The sequence below is a fragment of the Mauremys reevesii genome, linkage group 13 (genome assembly GCF_016161935.1).
Source record: "Mauremys reevesii isolate NIE-2019 linkage group 13, ASM1616193v1, whole genome shotgun sequence".
Taxonomy (NCBI): domain Eukaryota; kingdom Metazoa; phylum Chordata; order Testudines; family Geoemydidae; genus Mauremys; species Mauremys reevesii.
In genome coordinates, this window is record NC_052635.1 from 41,440,079 (window position 1) to 41,454,325 (window position 14,247).

Consider the following 14,247-nt stretch of genomic DNA (forward strand, 5'->3'; position numbering starts at 1 on the left):
GATGCAGCTGCACACCAATATGCCCACATGTTGGCCAACCTGAAAGTCCACGTGCTGATTTTTTCTGCATGAGTCAAGTGACAGTCTCTGTACAAATAAGTGTATGGTGCATGTAGATCAGTTCCATGCAAACACCAAGATTATTATTATACATATATTAGAAATACAACTCTATACTGATACACAGGAGGAAAAAATTACAGGAAGAGAGTTATTTTACTTCCAATTTTTGAATAAATGCACATACTACAGATATGCCCATGACGATCAAACAAGCAACTGTTTAATTATAAAGATATAATGGCTCTGGAGACTCTCTGGTGACCTCCAACCATGGGGAGCAGAGCTTGATTAGATAGCAAAATCAAGAAACAACCACCATTAAAGATTTGTTTCTCTGTATCAACTTATGTAGATTCAACTGGGTATGGAATTTTTGTTTTACAATGTCTTTAGGCTAGTCTGGTTTTTTTTAACCCCCTTTGAAAATAATTCAAATAAATTATCACTCTTAATAATGGATTAAGAAATAGCAATATTTAGAGCTACATATGATCCAGGCAAGTGTGGTGAATGCTTCTCTATGCACTGTCCTAGGTCTGACAGATTTCCAGTTTTGCCATATTTTAGGATATGATAAATCATTCCTAACCATCGAGGTGCTGAATTTTTATTTGTGAAATAAACAGCATATGAACATACAGAAGATTCCTGGAAGTGAACTGTGCAATCCCTTTCTATTGTACTCTTACCCCACCCACTCAATCCCAATTTGCCCTTTAGAGAGAGCATTTATCTTGACACTTGCCTACTTTACTAGCTATAGAACCACACCTTAGATTGCAACTGAATGCATCAGGTACAACAGATATAGCATAATGCCATGATGTAGCAAGTACATCATAATCATTCATTCATGCCAGTTGAGCTTACATACAAGTGACAGAAGATTCAGTGGAACTCCAGCAATGACATTACAAGAACCATCCTCCTTATACATTAAGGCTATTTAGTTGCAGGGATATAAGATGGGATGTGGTTTAACAAAACAACCTAATCATTTTTCTTAAAAGTATAAGAACCTTTTTCCTTCAGAAAACTCAAATTCTCTAACAAAGGCAATTCATTTAGAGAGCGGACCTTTAACCTGTTCCTAAATGCTTTCAGGGATTTATAGTTCTCACAAATGTCTGAGGGTCTTCTCCTTTCTAACAGCTCTTAATCAGGGCCGCCCAGAGGATTCAGGGGGCCTGGGGCAAAGCAATTTTGGGGGGCCCTTCCATTAAAAAAAAAAGTTGCAATACTATAGAATACTATATTCTCGTGGGGGCTCCTGTGGGGCCCAGGGCAAATTACCTCACTTGCCCCCCCTCTGGGTGGCCCTGCTCTTACTTTAACTCCTCACACTGCTCTCTTATTGCTTGCCAAGGGAGGAAGTATCAAGATCTGGAGTCATCTGCAGGGGGCGGGAGGAGAAGAGCTGGGAATATTAATGAAAGAAGCAGAGTGCCAGCCTGAGAAGATTCCAAGGATTCCAACTACACATTCAAACTGCCATTAGGATTTTTGTTTGTTTCAGAAGTCTCAACAATTCTGGAATGTTGTGCGTTTCTAGTAGCCTACATTCTATCCATGGAAGGCAGGTGGTGTCATTGAAGATTTGAGTTTTATATTGTACTTTAAAGTCCTCTATCCACAACTAAAAATTCTTGCTGAAGTCAAGATGTTTCATGGAAGTGATTAAAATATTATCCAGGTAATTATGCCAACATTTTATAGTCCTCAAGCTCACCAACACTGATTTCAACAATTTCAGATATTGGTGGTGGATAACAAGTTACAGTATTAGACAAACTGAAAATATTTGCCTCTGAGCTAATTCATATAATTTCTGGTAACTTTAAGTAATCAGTCTTGCCAAACCGTGATCCTTTAACCATATTGTCTTGACTGATAACATCTTACAAGAAGTGAATTCACTCACCCACGCAACTGGGTCTCACTTTATTATTGGAGGGTATCATCCAATTTGCACTCTGTACTATAAGGGCCAAAAAGAGATCCCTATTTTCTGTTAGAACAACATTTAATCATTATGGCTACCTTGCTGGAAGTCTGACTGTCAAGAAAGTGACTGCCAGCAAAAAAAAGTGAACTCTAGATAGAACATGGTCACTTTTTATTACAAAGTGATCAGTCCACAACAGAAATCCCACTCCCACTCCACCCCACCCCCAAGCAGAGTATTTACACCAAAAAGGAAGACTGCTAGAGATTCCATGAAGTGCACTAAGGATTTCACTATTGCTATCGATTTTACATGGAAGGAGCTCAGTTATGAGCACCAGTATGAAACCTTAGGATAGCTACACTCCTATTACTTTTGTGCTAAAGAGTGTCAGTATATTAGAAAATGTGCCTCCAAGTTCTCACAAAAACTGGAACTTCCTACATGATGCCATACCAATTAAAATGATCAAAGTGGTTTGGTGCAGAAATTCAGTAATTTCCCCCTCCTATGCCCTGCCCCTCCCAAAAAGCGTAATACAGAAATGTGGGATTTGTCAGGATAAAATACTACATATGTTACTCTGGAAAAAACAAAGTTACTACCTAAAACTGATAACTTTAATGATACCATCATCTTGCTATTGGTAGAGATCCAAACTTTGATGCACCCAAATAAAAAGGTTTAAGTGGCTGCCTAGATGTCATCAGGCACCATCTTAAGCAACCTTAAGCATACAGTTATGTACTGCTTCTGCATGTCCCCTCCCACAGTCTCTTCTGTGATTCTACTCATGCCACAGAAAAAAAGTTCTCAGGACAGAACAATACAATACCTTACCCAGCTCAATCTTAACCTTTCTGCATTTCTTCCCTAAAAAGGGCAGAATATGTCCTTAAACTTTAAACTATTTCAATAATTGACAAAATGCTTGAACTTTGGATGCAAAGGTACAACAGAGAGGGAATAATGTATTAGGGAAGTATCCCCATTTTACAGATGGGGAATGGAGATACAGAGAGTATGTTCACATAGCTGCTGGGAGCAAGTCTCACAGCCCAGGTGGACAGACTGGTGTTGGTGGGGCTCAGGGTAGTGTACAAAAATAGCTGTGGAGGCATTTGCTTTGATGTTTGGGCTCAGGCTCGGAAGTCCATGCTCCCTCCCCTAGGCTTCAGTGCCCAAGCTCCAGCCTGAGCCAGAACATCCACATTGCTATTTTTAAGCCTGCTACAGTAAGTCTGTCACCCCAGGCTGCAGGTCCCAGTAGCCATGTAGACATTCCCAGAAAAGCTAAGCGGCACAAGGTCACACAGGAAGTATGTGGTAGAGCACGAATTCAAAGTAGGTTTCCCAAGTCCTAGGCTAGTACCTAAACCACTGGACCAATCTCCCACTCTAGAAAAGCTTCTACTCAACATGCCTGCCTGCCTGCCTCCCTCCTACAGCGACTGATTTTGCCAGTTCTAGATCATGGTCATCCTTTTATTCCATTTGCTTTCTACCATCCTCCATTCCCACCCACATATCTCCCAACCAAAAAAAAGAGGAAAATTAGGAAAGATTGAAGGTAAAGAGTTGACTTGCTTTTCCTAGGTGAGTGTCTAAGAACAGGTATAGCTTCATAACTGACACAGCATCAACCAACAGTTGCTGTAGATGAATAAATTCATTCAGCAGAACCTGATATTTTATTTTTTGTATTACAGCAGTGTCTAGGAACCTTAATCAAGATTAGGACACTTACAGAGACATTGCACAAACATAAAATAAGAGATTCTCTGCCCTTATGATCTTATAATTAAATTGATCAATAGGTGGCAGTATATGCAGGACAGTCTTGTACCTGAAAATACACATTATGGCTTACTCATCAGAACCTTTCAATAGTATCTAATGGCTCAAAGAGCTTTTGTCAAAGCTTTCAGCATGTCTACAATGCTTAGATCAAAATCCAGACTCCATTAGTTTTTGAGCTGGAAGAACTGGCCAATTGGGTGAGCAGGCCTTTCACCCTTTATTAGATGGTGACGGAGATGGTTAAATCATCAATCTACTATGTTCAAGACCCAAACTACAAGCCTACCAAATGGTTTTATCAAACATTATGGGCCACTACAGAATCTTTCATGGCAGCACCAGACTGATTTCAGTGACATTATGAAGAGAAGTGGATGCAAGAGGTGTTGAACCACATAGCTAAGGTAAAGAGTGTAGTGTGTATCAATTTACTCAATTCTAGAAGATGCAAGCGAGGGGGAGAGAAATGTATTAAATTGTAGCTAATAATTTTCTAAATTTGGAACCCCAAAAGTAAATGGCAAAGTCATACCAATTTTCTTGAGACTCTGCCTTTTTTTCCTTCCTTCTCTTTGTAAATGTTATGATGACATGAAATTGATTAAAATAATAGCACCATAGCTCCTTCACAGAGCTGGCTCAGACAATGAAAACATCATAGTATAAGAGGGCTATTAAACAGGTGTTTTTATGAATGTTGCAACAGTCTAAAATGTTTGTGGACTTACTTAACTTATAATAGTTGGAATAACTTTCTTAAAAAATAAAAACCAGAACAACTCGTGCTTTCAGGCTGGTAGAATTTGACTGTTGGAGAATAATCAGTGGGCCAACTTGCAGAGTAAGGTGCTGTTCACTGAGAATAACAGTGGCTGAATCTGGCCCTAAGTAAATTATAACAAAGCAGGTCAGACTTAGAACACTAGGCCGGTCCCTACTGAAGAAACAGGCATGTGTTAGTTTGCAGATTTAAGCATACAACTCTCCTTCACCCCATCTTTTTAAGAGGAAATCGCCTTTTCTGATGGAGTCTGAGGATCTTCCCATGTTTCCCTCCCCCTTTTTTCATGCTTTAGCACACCCTACACTTTCAAAACTCCAGAAGGAAGGACTGACTGATCGAAATATAGAATAAAATACAATAGGCAGCAAAAGAAGAAACTAGCGTAAGTTTAAAAAGGAGTCAAACAAATATTTTACCCCTCAAAATACATAATGGGGTACAAACGCCAATTCAAAGGAGATGATACACTCAGGTGGCCATTTAGATTCTTATGTTCTAAATTGTCTCTTTATAGTAGTGCTTTTCTTCATGAGGTTGCTCACGATACCCCTTTCATGACTGCAGAGTCACAACAATACCTGTAGTAACTGTTAGTTAATTTTTCAGAGAGGACAGCCAACCCATGTGTTTGTGTAAACAGTCTATGTATGTGTTACTAGATAGGCGGTAATTTGCATAGAACACTGTTTTAAAAAGAATAGTAATGGAGGTAGCAATAAAGAATGTGTAAGTATAACCCTCAGTCTTTTGTCAGAAAGTCAAATTGTTTTTGTTTCCCTTAATTATTGTCCACAGAGCAAAACAAACATCCAGTTCTCCTGCAATAATCAGTTCAGTGAACTAAGAAGTTTATTGTTCCATTAGTATTCCTTGAACTTAATATTAAGCAGAGAGAGGCTTCCAAGACAAGTATCTTAAGTTTTCAAAACACGTAGAACACAAGTAAACAAAGGGGATTTTAAACTTAGTTTGAATTACTTATTGTATTAGATAGTGTCTGAATTACCTTTAACAGCTTCACACCCCTCCTGGGTAACTTAAAAAAACAAACAAACAAAAAAACACTTTCTCGTAAGCCATTTTGCTTATCACTGGGAAGATTGGCACAAAAACAAACTTCTTAAATTAATCTACTCTTGTTACTTATCCCCTATCTATTCAGCCTAACACAACAGCTCTGGAAGGACCACTTTAAAGGGTGAGGGAATAAGTTTCTCTCCATTCTTTGGTCCCCCTCTGAGATTCCCAACAATTATGCTAAATTATGATGAGGACCGCAAGTCCGCTAGAAACTGAAGTCACTATATACCATCATCAACTCTGGAACGCTAGTTCTACAAAAACCTTGACAGACTACATCAAACTCCCTTCATCATTACTTTTCTTCTGATAATACAGAGATTTTCAGTGTTCCTGGGCAGGTAAACATAAGTTGTATAGAATCAAAAACTCACCCTCTTCCTGAGGTTTGGCTCTATTAAAGAAATTAATAAAATAAAGTTCATCTCAAGGCTTTTTCCCATGCTCTATTTCTTCTGAGGTTTCTATCTCAAGATTACTCAACCTGCATCATATCTTCTCTTTTTTGTAGTGCCACACCCCCTCCTCTATTATACCTGGGTGGAGTAATGAGCCATCTATTCAATGAGACAGTAGAATCAATATAACCTTTTACCTGTAGACATCAGTAAGGAACACTGCCATTCTGTGACAGGACAGTTCTAGCCTGACCAGTGATTCTATACATCATTATGGGGTTCCAAGTCACTGGTTCTCACTGATTTCTTTTCAGTCTAACTCACATTAGCACCGTGCACCGCCAAAGCCAAATTGGGTTCTTTCTAGCTCATGCATCATCAGTAATTAAGATTATTCAGGCCAATTAATGCCCTTGATTACACCTGTGCAAAGGTGTCTTTATCCGATGCCTCAGTGACAACTGTGAATCCAAATGAGCTTTCAGTAGGTTGGCACAGGAAGCATTATGGGCATAGTAAATTACTGCTAATGATTATGAGTGAGATGGAAAGAACCCAGGATGTGTCTGTTTGGGTGGCAATTAGGGGGAAAAAATCCTTTTACTTGTAAACTAAGGAAATTTGATGTGGAAAGCAGTGAGAAAATATGAATACTAAATCTCATATGTTATTAGAGCCACTTTTCAGGGCAGAACTGCACTTTAATGGTCATTAACCACAAAACCCTTGTCCAGCTGTAAGAGTAATGTGAGGTATTAATAAGGGCAATAATACAAAACACTTTGAAGAAGTAAAGGTCACAACTTACAAATGCACATGCAAACTCTAAGGTGCCACTACATTAGGGAGAAACAACAGCCACAGTTGACAATTCAGAAAGACAGTGCAGGGATTGAATTCTAATCAGAGACTGATCTAGAGTTTGGCTTCTACAAGATAACAATTAAATAAAATAAACAATCTGCCTCCTGAAGCTTCATTAAAACCCTCCTGTTATTACAGTTATTGTGCTGGGGAGTTATTGCTATTCCCAGCACCTTGAAACAGAGAAACAATTTGAACCCACATCCCATTTAGAGATAAGCTGCATTTTTATAGGAAGTATAAAATACAAAAAAAACCAAAACACTGTGGCAGAAAAACAATGAGAACTTACTGACATCCTCAAAGGCGTTTTTGAAACATACCTTTTACAACACATCCACGAATTATTGTAGAGAAAAATCAAGCTATGGATCTTGCAGCAGGTGTTATGCGTGGAAAGCATGAGCATGATGCCTAGTTCCACATAAGATGGTCTGCTCCCCCATTGAATAGAAAGGAAGAGAATCTACTAGTGACTTGCAGGTGAAGTGAGAGAGATTAATAGCTCTGGCTCCAGCACTGAGTCTATTGTAGAGAATTAATGCTATTCAGGTCTCTACACTGAAATATTTAACAAAAGAACTCTCTTTCCCTTATGTCCTCCTTACTCACACTTATTGTATGAAGTGCTTTCTTCTAACAAGAGGAATGGGTGGCAGGATCCTACTTCATCCTGTTTAAAACTTGGTGCCAGTGAACTAGTGTTCAATGCAACTGTGACTGATCCTGCTCAAAAAATTGGTCTAATGTAGAAAGAGAAGTAGCAATATTATTTTTAGAGCTCTTTGAAAGGTTTTTGAGTTTTCAGATAAAATGATAAATAGGTTTTTCAGAATTTGGTATGTAGGCTTCTTTATATGGAATACTGAAGCTTTCTATTCTGTTGATGTTCCACAGAGATTAATATATATGTGCTCACTAACATGTCTTTGACTTGTTCTGTAGAATCATCTATAAGGAGTGAGTTTTCATTCTCCACTCCCCTCTATTCCCTATTCTCTATACTGAGGCTACTTGATAAGGTCACTAGTTAGCATCAAATGCAGTGTTTAAAGGTGTCTGAAAAAAGTGGTGGGGGGCATCCTCTCATAATCAGGATGTAGCAGCTTTGGTAAGATAGCCCTTCAGCAACCCACTTTGCTTTTTCATTTTTGCCAGCCCTGAGACCCTTTATAACACCCCACTACCTCCCCCACACAATTTAAATGCTGGTCCAGTGTGATAGTGGGTTTGTAATCTGGACACTTGTACACAAGGAATTGGATTTAGAGCATTAGTTATCACTGTTACGAACTGTAGATATCTTAACTAAAGAGTGGAGCTATTGGAAACTGGCTGTAGGGCAAAAATTCATGGACTCTCTCCATCCCAGTTAATGGGGATCTTAAGCTCAGAAACTTTATTTACAGACTCCTCTTCTGTAGTATTGCATTTCCCACAGATGAGTTTATGGCCATCCCATCTCTATTTTATCATCTTATAACTTCTCAGCATTCAACCTTAGGTACCACATCTCTCTTTCATTCTTGTTTCTTTACTCACTTTCTGCCTGAAAACTTCATGAAATCCTGCCTTCATTCTATCTTCTTTTAAGTCAGCAAAGCTGTGAGAGGAGCATAGGTGTACTGAGACTCACCCCACAAGTGCTTTGCAGCCCAAGATCATAAGAGCAGAGCAAAGCAAATTATGTAGCAAAACACACAATTGCAAGTTTTCCCACCTTGAACTCAGGTGCTTTAGACCTAGACTTAGCACTCCCCACTGTTCTTGACAAGCTATCACTGTACCCTAATTATTTCCAGCCTCAGGTTCTTTGTCTTCAGTTTGTATCACTATAACAGCAAGGTTGAGCTGAGTCAGTCTTTTATATCCCATTCATTTTACCAATTAACCCACCTTTTGAAAGGATCTCTTTAAATTAACAGCCTTCCGTCCTGTGAACAATCATCATCTAAATATCCAAAATAGTTTAGTCAATCCTGCCTCACCTGATTCAGAACAACTTCAGCATAAAAGATGCTCAGGCTGTTATATTCTTGCATACTTTTAACAACAGTTATGGTTCATTATTTAGACACTTGAGACTCAGAACTCCTGGGTTCTGTTCTTGGCTTTGCTACTGAGTTAAAGTTGGGTATGTCACTCTGTACCTCATCTCCCTGTATGTAATATAAATATAAACACGTTAGAGAGGTGGTGTTAGGATGAATTAATTAATTATTGTAAAGCACTGTGAGATCATCTGACAAAAGGTAGTTACGTATGTCTAAAAAGTATTATTTTTATTAAATGAAGTAAATATAGGGTCCCTCCTTTCCCCATTGCATTAGGGGTCCATAGTTAATTTGAAATCTAAACAGTTTCAAAGAAGAAGTTAAAAGTCGTTAGTTGAATGGTCTCTGTATATTCCTTTTCATAAGATGCACCAAAAGTGCAGCCTGAACCAGTCTAGGATGCACCATTGGCATACCCTGTGAATGTGAAAAGTCCATCACAAAAACCTCCAATTACAGGTGAGTAACCTCCATTTTCAGACACTATTCTTATTTAATATATATAGCACCATAGCGTGTAGAGGCCCCGTTTGGAATTGAGACTCCATTGTGCTAGGCACTGTACAAATACAAAGTCAAAAAAATCACTGTATCAAAAATCACGTCCCTCTGCCAATGTTCGTAGTTGTACAATCACATTTTCTATTTTAATAAAACTTTTTCTCTCACCTCTTGGTGTGTGAAAGACACATATACACTGGCACCAAAGCCACAAATTAAACAAACTAGAAAATAAAAAATATTTTCTCTCTAATCTCTGGGTTTATTTGTAATAATATTTGGAATAATTTTTTTAATTGACCGTGTCCCAAAATTCCCTGCCCATGTTTTCATTATTTCCATCTCCTCTCAACATAAATTATCTTGTGGGGCAACTGATGTCCTATTTATAGATACTCTCAGACAAGATTCCACCATCTTCTTATCTATCTAAATTTATCTTGTCTTCTTTAATCTAGGTATTAAACTCATCACTGTTATCTCACTGCTTTACAAGCAAATGGGGAGGGATAGCTCAGTGGTTTGAGCATTGGCCTGTTAAACCCAGGGTTGTGAGCTCAATCCTTGAGGGGGCCACTTAGGGATCTGGGGCAAAAATTGGTCCTGTTAGTGAAGGCAGGGGGCTGGACTCAATGATCTTTCAAGGTCCCTTCCAGTTCTAGGAGATTGGTGTATCTCCAATTATTTCTATTGGTGTAACTAGTCTAGAACCAGTAGTTCTTTGCTGATTGGTTCTCTCAATCCCCTATGAAAGAGAGGGATGTTTTCATACTCCTTTGAGGTTTTTTAAAAACAGTTGAGGGAAAGCTATGGTGAGAAACTGGGCTCTTATTAGCTCGAATCTCTTATTTGCTCCTATTGTCAGGAACCTGAAATTTGACTCACCCTGAATTTCTGCATAAAATCAAGCTGGACAATGAGAATGCACACAGTAAGACCTCAGTAAAACTTAGCAAAACCAGCCTCTTCTGGGCCCAATGTTGCACTGAAAAAACTGCTAGCATGTTATATAAACCGTGGCTGTATAAATAAAATGATGAAGGTGTTGGGGCTATTTAAGGTTAGCTATATTTTCATGTACCCAGTTAGGCAGTTTTTGTTTACCATGTTTTCTTAGTATGTCATGTAATCTGGTTTAATGCTCCTGTTTTTTTATTATATTTTTGAGCAGGGGTAGGGTTTGTACAATTACAAATTGTAACTGCTGTAGATTTGTTTTTCTTTAGAGGTGCTCAGATACTACAATGATGAGCACAGGACAAGAACCTAATAGAATACAATAGAATTTTGGAATCCTATATTATTGTTCTAGAGGCAAAATCTAATCCCCTGTGTTGAAAACCTACTGCCTGGTGACTGTACCTATATGACTTCAATTACTGTGTTATCAGCCTATATTAAATAAAAGTTTTCACCTTCCTAAATGCATTATTATTCCAAGTGGTTTGAGCACTCAGTTATGACCCTGGCTCTGACATTAATAGCCTCTGTGGTTTGAGGCTTTTCTTTCCCTTTTTTCCATTTCTTTATTAACTTTTCTATTTCTTTCCTTTCATCTCCTTCTTCTATTGTCTTCTTCTCCCTCCACTTTTTCTTCCAAGTTACTACTATTCTCTCTGTATATCTACATTTTATTTATTCTATCTTTACCCCCTGCATTTCTTTTTTGAAAAAAAAATCCTCAGTTTTATACAGACTGACAGCATCTTTTTTTCTTCTCATCTTTCCTTTCTCTCTTCATTACCCTCCACCCTTCTCTTCTCTCCCTCACTCCTATACTTTGTTATCCATTCCCTAATCCATAGCTAATTATTGAACATTGTTTCTCCATCCTTGCTCTCCTTCTCTTCAGGCACCTTCATTTCTTTCAACTCATTACTCAATTCCCCCACTGTTCTACTTCTTGGGCTCACCCATCTCTTTACTCCTTTATACCCCTTTATATGCTATCTGTCCCCTTTTTCCCTCGCCCACCCTAGAGAAAGTTCTTCCTCTCACTTTCAACTCTTCTTTCCCATCCCTTCTCGAGCCACCAGCCTTTCCTGGGCCACCTCTACAATTTCTCCCAGCCACCTCCCAGTCACTATGTAGCAGCACTGAGGAAATTAGGGCCTCCTCTCTCTCACCCCCATACTGCAGCACTGGAAAGAGACTGGCTCTATGATATAGAGCCTTCCTCTCTCTTCCAACTGCTACAATTGTCCTTCTATTGCAGTTGTCCTGCCAAGCTGCCTATAACTGTTACCAGTTGCCACAGATTTCCCTCCAGTTGCCACAGGTTTCCCTTCAGCTTCTGCTATCACCAGCTTCCACGGTCACCAGTTGCCATATGTTTTCCTCCAACTGTCTTCAGCTACCACAAGTGTCTCTCCAGCAGACAGCCAACAGCTGCCACTTGTGTTCCTCCAGCTGGCACTGTTACAGATTTCTTTCCAATTGACATTCTGTCAGCAATTCCCAAGTCCCAACAACTCACACTGCCACAGACTTCCTCCTAAATGCCATTGTCATCAACTACCATGTGTCCCTCCAACTGCCACTGGTTGCTTCCAACTGCCACTAACACCAGTGGCCATAGATGTCCTACATACTTCCACTATCACCAACTGCCACAGATTACCCTCCAACTGCCATTAACTGTCATCAGCTACCACAAGTGTTCCTTCAACTGATGCTGTCACCAACTACTGTTAGTGACCCACACAGTCACCAACTACCACTTCCTGTCACCAAATGCCATGAGTCCTTTCAACTTTGCCACCAGTTGCCACACTGTCACCAACTGCCACTTATATCCAACTTCCACTGTCTCCAACTGCTTCTGTCATCAGCTGCCACTGGTTGTCCTCCTACTGTCCCAAATGCCATACTGTCAAACTCACATCTGCCATAACTGTCCCTCCACTGTCATCTAATGCCACTATCATGGGTTTCCCTGCAACTCCTGTTAACTGACACAAACTTCCACACAGATATATTCAGTGAACACACACACTGAGAGGGAGCTTCATCCAATCTTCTGACACTTAAGGGGCCAATGGCTACACTATAGATCCCCGAGTGACATAACTTATGCCAATTTAAGAGCTGGGGAAGAGCTCTCTCCTGTCGGCTTAGAGCCGCTACACTAGAGAGCTTACAGCGGCGCAGCTGCACCGCCATAAGCTCTCTAAGGTAGCCATAGCCTTAACTAAGCCTAAGGGCATTACAAGTGCAAGCTGTCATATTTCTTTTCACTGATCTCCTATGATCTCTGTCTTTTGTCATCCAAAAGCTGTTGAGGTAATTACATAGCACAAATTTATGGCCACATTGTGCATGAGTTTATTATTGTGTGTTTCCCTTCCAGTGTGAAGCTTATGCCACTTTGTTCCATTCCTTTTTACCTTAATTATTGCCCACACATGACAATCCCTGCTCTGACAGAGAGTGATGGTCTTTTCCTCTCTATTGTTTTAAAACAGGGAGTTTAAAACTACTGTGATCGCTTTTTCTGGTACAGGATGGAAAACTGGAATCACAAGTTTCCATGAAGGCTGGAATCACAATGGCAAGAGTCTTCTCGTGTCTGCATGTTCGTGAGAAACAAAAGGAGGTGGATTGAAGAAACTGGAGGCCCATAAACCATCATCACATTTCTACAAATATGTAAGATTGGAAATGAGGACTATTAGATCAACAGTATTGTGAAGACTGGGGACACAGACTGAAAGAGGAAATACTTGGTTCTCCAGACCTGGCTACATTTTCTCCACTATCTCATACAGAATAATGAGCCCCGCCCCCGATACCTCTGAACTGACTTCATAATTAAATTTTCATTATTTCTGCTTGCCCTATTTTTGCAGTTTTAACTTTTCCAGAGACCTCAGTTAGATGCACCTTAAATAGGAGAGTTAAATGAATTTTCTCATTTAGGAAAGTTTCTAATTGGTAGCTTTCAAGGATATAGGTATTTAAAATCAGCCTTGTTGTGCTTCAGTACAGTTATATCTTCTATTTAGAACCAGGTTATTGGAATCTAATCCAAACATCAATGGAAAGGTTTTTAATACCAGAAAACATTGATCAAAATTAAAAGCAACTTTTATTTTCAAATATGTTGTTTTTTAATTCACATATCATATTCAGGTTTTTTATTTTGTCCATTTTTACATTTAATTACAGGGCTTCATCAGTGAAAATGTAATGTGTTTGTGTGTGTGTGTGTGTGTACATGTACACACACACACATACATGTGTATTCCAGGCTCAGAAAAGAGATGTCTGTGCTCGTCATGCTGAAAGATCTCTGCTCTCCATGCTACATCAACCATAAAGCACTGTGGTAAAGGGGGAGAACTGTTCTCCAAGCCATGGAGCACAGCACTGCAGTGCCTTGGGGAAGGGGAAGAAATCTGTACATGCCATTTAATATGGTCCAATAGGACCTTTCCCTGTTGTAGAGCTTGTGGAGGGCAGGGGATCACATAGACCTTTGAGGGATCTGTGCACTCTATATTGTAGGTCACTCCATATTACAGGGCACTGGAGGGGGCACCACAGTCTGTGAGGGGACAGCTCTTCCTGCTGTAGGGCCCTGGGTGGGTCTCTGCTTACTGTGGCATTGAAGGGAGCATGAGGGTCACTACAGACCTTGGCTAGGGAGGTGAGGTCCATGCTCTCTTTGTTATAGAACAGTGTTCCTCAAACTTTTGTATTGGTGACCCCTTTCACACAGCAAACCTATGAGTGTAACCCCTTCTCCCCCTTATAAAT

The 14,247-nt window shown here is 39.6% G+C and overlaps 1 protein-coding gene and 1 long non-coding RNA gene across 11 annotated transcripts in view; one reads left to right on the forward strand and one right to left on the reverse strand.

The window, feature by feature from the left end:
• Positions 1-12,102, reverse strand: part of TAF4 (TATA-box binding protein associated factor 4) — an 86,602-nt gene extending 74,500 nt beyond the window's left edge. Inside the window, exons 1-2 of one of the 10 annotated variants that reach the window (XM_039498929.1) lie at positions 11,735-12,072; positions 8,477-8,537 (exon numbers count right to left, since the gene is read on the reverse strand). The gene's annotated coding sequence lies outside the window, so the exon portion shown is untranslated. Of the gene's footprint in view, positions 1-1,356; positions 1,492-6,046; positions 6,196-6,267; positions 6,386-7,257; positions 7,350-8,476; positions 8,622-8,654; positions 8,745-8,922; positions 9,074-11,734 lie in introns of those variants that run through there. The other 9 variants (XM_039498928.1, XM_039498927.1, XM_039498930.1 and 6 more) reach the window with 9 other exon arrangements.
• Positions 985-13,527, forward strand: LOC120380973. Its single transcript, XR_005587897.1, has 4 exons — positions 985-1,072; positions 1,580-1,756; positions 9,355-9,447; positions 12,992-13,527. It is a non-coding gene; the product is annotated as an uncharacterized LOC120380973 (long non-coding RNA).
• The last annotated feature ends 720 nt before the right edge of the window (positions 13,528-14,247 follow it).